The 5,518-nt window shown below is 39.1% G+C and overlaps 1 long non-coding RNA gene across 1 annotated transcript; it reads left to right on the top strand.

Moving 5' to 3' along the window:
* The first annotated feature begins 231 nt into the window (after positions 1-231).
* LOC136209536 (uncharacterized) lies at positions 232-1,247 on the top strand. The gene is made up of 2 exons (XR_010677573.1): positions 232-637; positions 722-1,247. It is a non-coding gene; the product is annotated as an uncharacterized lncRNA (long non-coding RNA).
* The last annotated feature ends 4,271 nt before the right edge of the window (positions 1,248-5,518 follow it).

Genomic DNA, 5,518 nt, shown 5'->3' with positions numbered 1-5,518 from the left:
TATTTATGAAGTAAGCACCAGATCATTACCCAATGGCGGAGGTTTTATGAGTTGGATTCAGAAATTAGAATGTGGTAGATGAAAAAAGATTTAGAGTTATTTGAACTAATAAAGTCAAATTGATAAGAAGGCTCAATATGAATGACTTAAAACTATGGGATCTGAATTGTAATGAAATGAAAATTGAAGGGTAAATTTAAAATAACAAAAATATGAATATAAATATATAACTTTGGATTTTTAGGGTTTATTTGCACATATTCATGTGCAGCCACACTCGTGCTCCCCTCCTTCTCTTCTCTCAAAAAGAAGTTTGCAGCGACAGCCACCCCTTTGGCCGGCGCCACCCGTTCCTGATGCCATAGTTCGTTCTGGATGCTCCTCCCCATCCGTTTTCCGCCTGCTGTCTCAGTCCGCCGCTCAGCCTTCTTCTCAGACGTAGTCACTGCGTCTGCCTCCGCATCTACAGTCGCACTCCGCTCTCTGGTCTGCCGTTGCTGCTGCCTGAGCACTCCATTGTGCACCTGCTCATCGTCTCCTCCGTTTTGACGCGCCATCTGCCCCTCCGCCGTATCGGCTCAGCTCTTGCCGCTACTGTTCAAGCCGTCTAACTCCATCTCGTCTCGTCGGCGTTGAGGTAAGGTTTTTTTTTTATTTCTATGTTGTCTCCTTTTTACGTTCTTGGTTAGATCTGTTATTTTAAAAGTTCTCTTGTTTCTAGATCTGGTGGATGGCCGGTGATCGGAGGACGGCGGCGGAGCTCCTGGAAAGGAAAAAAATAAAGGAGGAAATATATATATAGATTCTAAGTTAGCTTGCTGATTAGTTTTTTTTTTGTCTTTCTGATCTTTTGTAATGAGTTTTTTCTTAAAACCTGTAACACAAAAATATAATAGTGGAAATCTGCCCTATCCAAAACGATGAGAGCTGAAGTGAGAGTACCAGTGGGATTTGAATGAAATCAGATTTAATCTGTTTGAAGGGTAATAAAAAATAATAATTTACAAATGAACTAATTTCAAACTTTAATTAACTTAGTTAATTTAGAAAATTAAAATAAATATAAATAATTGGAATAAATATAAATGGTTAGCATAAATAACAGATGATTAGTATAAACTGAGTGTACATAATAATGTTAGTATAATAATGTTAGATGATTAGTATAAACTGAATGTACATAATAATGTTAGTGTAATATATAGATCAAAAATATGAAAGATAATGAATAACAAGTATTTAAATCAGCTGAGAGCTAATAGATTTTTATTTAAAACTTACAGAATCAGTTCATATTAAAAGCAAAATGTATGCTCTTAATCACTGTTTCTATAAGCTAGGAATAAAAACCCTTAGCTTAAAGCTTTAAAGACTATATGTAAAAAGGATGAGTTTGTATTGAGTTTGATGGAGAGTACAAGATTAAGCTTACATTGAGAACATTTACAGAAACCAATCTTCTAATTACATTCTAAAAATATGCTCTCTCTAAGCTTTGGACCAAAATTCCCTTTCTGAAAACTGGACTCCCCCCTCTCTAAAACAATTCGGCCCCCCTTTTATAGCTAAAAAGGATCATAATGAAAGATTTTTTTATTATAAACTATATTCAGAACTGAAATGTGAGGTTATTATTGATTTGTGGGTCTTCTGCAGCATTTGTCTCTTGCATGTTTTCAAGATGTCTTTTTTCAAACTGAAGCTCTTTTCAAGATGAAGATGGAGTGCATTGGCTGCCTTTAATGGTGGATTCGGCCTTTTCTGCTTTTAAATTCAAATCAAATAATGTATTTGATTCTTGTGGCTTGAGATTGAGATTGGAGTTTTTGCATGTAGACCTTATCTGTAAAACAAAAGATGAAAATTGATTAAACTTTATTTTTTTCATAAAAGCACTTTATTTTATTTTTGTTTTATTATTTCTTAATAGTTAGAACCTTAATTCATTGATGATTAATTAGTTCTAAGAAATAAATTGTGTTCTAAATATGATTTTATGTAAAAAATTATCTTCAATAGCTAATCTCTTAACAATAAATCATACTTTAAAACTATATTCATTTCTTGATCATAATCGTAAAATGAATAAGTTATCTTAATTATTAAATAAAAATTGATTTTAACTAACAACATATTTTGAAATATAACAATTTCAAAATCATATTCAGAAAATAATACATTATATCTCACATATAATTTATAGCAAGATGGAAAATTCATTTATTCCAATGAATTATACATTGAGTGTGATTTGGTAATTATATTGAGATATAACAAATTGGTATGCAAAAGCTCCATTTTTTAGATAAATCATATGTGAGAATGGAGTGTTTTATTTCCGATATAATTTATAAATTTGTCGAAATTCCAAATATTGTCAGCTAAAACATAAAAATGTCCCGGACAAAAATGAGTATCTACAGCTGCCCCCCTTTGTATATCTCCATTGGAAATGGAGTATACAAAGTACAAATAGATAACCATTTTTGCACTTTATTGAGCGAAAAAGTAAAAACTTAAAAACAAAGAAATGTTTAGTAAAACTCCCTGAATGTTTGGATCAATCTGTATTGATCTGACTTGATTCGTGTTGATTTGATTTTGATTTGTGAGTGTTTAGAGTGGCTCCCCGCAACCGATATATGAGTGTTTAGAACGGCTCCCCGCAACTGATATGTGAGTGTTTAGAGCGGCTCCCCGTAACCGATATAGAGTGTTTAGAGCGGCTCCCCGCAACTTGTATGTGAGTGTTTAGAGCGGCTCCCCGCAACTTGTGCGTGAGCTTTTAGAGCGGCTCCCAGCAACTTGTGTATGAGTGTTTAGAGCGGCTCCCCGCAACTTGTGTGTGAGTGTTTAGAGCGGCTCCCCGCAACTTGTGTATGAGTGTTTAGAGCGGCTCCCCGCAACTTGTGTGTGAGTGTTTAGAGCGGCTCCCCGCAACTTGTGTATGAGTGTTTAGAGCGGCTCCCCGCAACTTGTGTGTGTGTTTAGAGCGACTCCCCGCAACTTGTGTATGAGTGTTTAGAGCGGCTCCCCGCAACTTGTGTGTGAGTGTTTAGAGCGGCTCCCCGCAACTTGATATGGAGTGTTTAGAGCGGCTCCCCGCAACTTATGTGTGAGTGTTTAGAGCGGCTCCCCGCAACTTGTATATGAGTGTTTAGAGCGGCTCCCCGCAACTTGTGTGTGAGTGTTTAGAGCGGCTCCCCGCAACTTGTATATGAGTGTTTAGAGCGGCTCCCCGCAACTTGTGTGTGAGTATTTAGAGCGGCTCCCCGCAACTTGTGTATGAGTATTTAGAGCGGCTCCCCGCAACTTGTGTATGAGTGTTTAGAGCGGCTCCCCGCAACTTGTGTATGAGTGTTTAGAGTGGCTCCCCGCAACTTGTGTGTGAGTACTTAGAGCGGCTCCCCGCAACTTGTGTATGAGTGTTTAGAGCGGCTCCCCGCAACTTGTGTATGAGTATTTAGAGCGGCTCCCCGCAACTTGTGTATGAGTATTTAGAGCGGCTCCCCGCAACTTATGTATGAGTGTTTAGAGCGGCCCCCCGCAACTTGTGTGTGAGTGTTTAGAGCGTCTCCCCGCAACTTGATATTGAGTTTTTAGAGCGGCTCCCCGCAACCGATATGGGATTGTTCATCTTACAATTTGAATGACTTGAGACTATTCATCCTACAGTTTTGAATGACTTGAGACTGGGCATTCTCCAGTTTTGAATGGCTCTAAGACTGGGCATTCTCCAGTTTGAATGGCTCTGAGACTGGGCATTCTCCAGTTTTGAATGGCTCTAAGACTGGGCATTCTCCAGTTTGAATGGCTCTGAGACTGGGCATTCTCCAGTTTGAATGACCTTTAACGGGCATCCTCCGCTTGTTTTGGATGACTTGAGACTGTTCATCCTATAGCTTTGAATGGCTCTGAGACTGGGCATTCTCCAGTTTTGAATGGCTCTAAGACTGGGCATTCTCCAGTTTGAATGGCTCTGAGACTGGGCATTCTCCAGTTTGAATGACCTTTAACGGGCATCCTCCACTTGTTTTGGATGACTTGAGACTGTTCATCCTACAGCTTTGAATGGCTCTGAGACTGGGCATTCTCTAGTTTGAATGACCTTTAACGGGCATCCTTCGTTGGTTTTGGATGACTTGAGACTGTTCACCCTACAGCTTTGAATGGCTCTGAGACTGGGCATTCTCCAGTTTGAATGACCTTTAACGGGCATCCTCCATTGGTTTTGGATGACTTGAGATTGTTCACCCTACAGCTTTGAATGGCTCTGAGACTGGGCATTCTCCAGTTTGAATGACCTTTAACGGGCATCCTCCATTGGTTCTGGATGACTTGAGATTGTTCACCCTACAGCTTTGAATGGCTCTGAGACTGGGCATTCTCCAGTTTGAATGACCTTTAACGGGCATCCTCCGTTGTTTTGGATGACTTGAAATGTTCACCCTACAGTTATGAATGGCTCTGAGACTGGGCATTCTCCAGTTTGAATGACCTTTAACGGGCATCCTCCGTTTGTTTTGGATGACTTTGCAGACTCTTCTGCCATTGATGTTAAAATGATGTGAATAGGCGATTCTACACACGGACATTCCATATCCTTTTTTTTGCATTTGCTCTTGATTTTTTCGAATTTGGCTGGGACAATATCGGTGATTGCTTGCCTAGCTTTTATTGATTTCCCCTAAAATAACTCGGTGGCTATGCAGGACAAAGTGTATTTACACACATGGAAGACACATGTAATGTTTATGTTTATGAATGCATGCTTTTACTGATGCAAAAATGTGATATGTATTGCGACTCTAATTTCCATGAGAACTTTCACAAATGAACTTTTGAGAAAATTAGAGCTTTCGATGCAAAAAGTATATCATGATTTTTTTTAAAGGACGGCTTAAAAACCTTTATTGAAAACATCATCAAGAATGAATGGCTTTCTTGTCTGTTTGGCTCATTCAAAATGCATAATCCAAGAGAGATCATTGCTACTCGGGGATCTTGACTTCATCTGGTTAAAGGCCTCGATTGCTTCAGGTTTTCTTTGATTTATTCTCGAGTTTGTTCCTCTGATTTCTTGTTGTCTTCGAGGATGATCTGAATCTTCATGCTCTTGAAGATTATGGTTCTTTATAACATGTGTATTGAACCATTTTATCTTTTTGTTCGTATCATGGGAAGTTATCTTAACCGCAATGCTTTTTTGTTTCAATTTTGGCATCATTGGTACCTTTGTTTGATGGATCCGGTAGGGCTGTATATGAGCCGAGCCGCTCATGAGCAGCTCGGCGTTCGGCTCGATAAAAGCTCGGCTCGGCTCGGCTCGATTTGTAAACGAGCCGTTCGTGAACACGATTTTCAGGCTCGGTTTATAAACGAGCCGAGCTTGAACAGACCAAAGCTCGGCTCGAAAGCTCACGAGCAAGCTCGATTAGAGGCTCGTGAACAAGCTCGATAAAAGCTCGTGAATAATATAAATTATATTGAAATACAATGAAAATGATAATTTAAATAT

The sequence above is a fragment of the Euphorbia lathyris genome, chromosome 10 (genome assembly GCF_963576675.1).
Source record: "Euphorbia lathyris chromosome 10, ddEupLath1.1, whole genome shotgun sequence".
NCBI classification, from domain to species: domain Eukaryota; kingdom Viridiplantae; phylum Streptophyta; class Magnoliopsida; order Malpighiales; family Euphorbiaceae; genus Euphorbia; species Euphorbia lathyris.
This window is presented reverse-complemented; position numbering and strand designations above follow the sequence as displayed.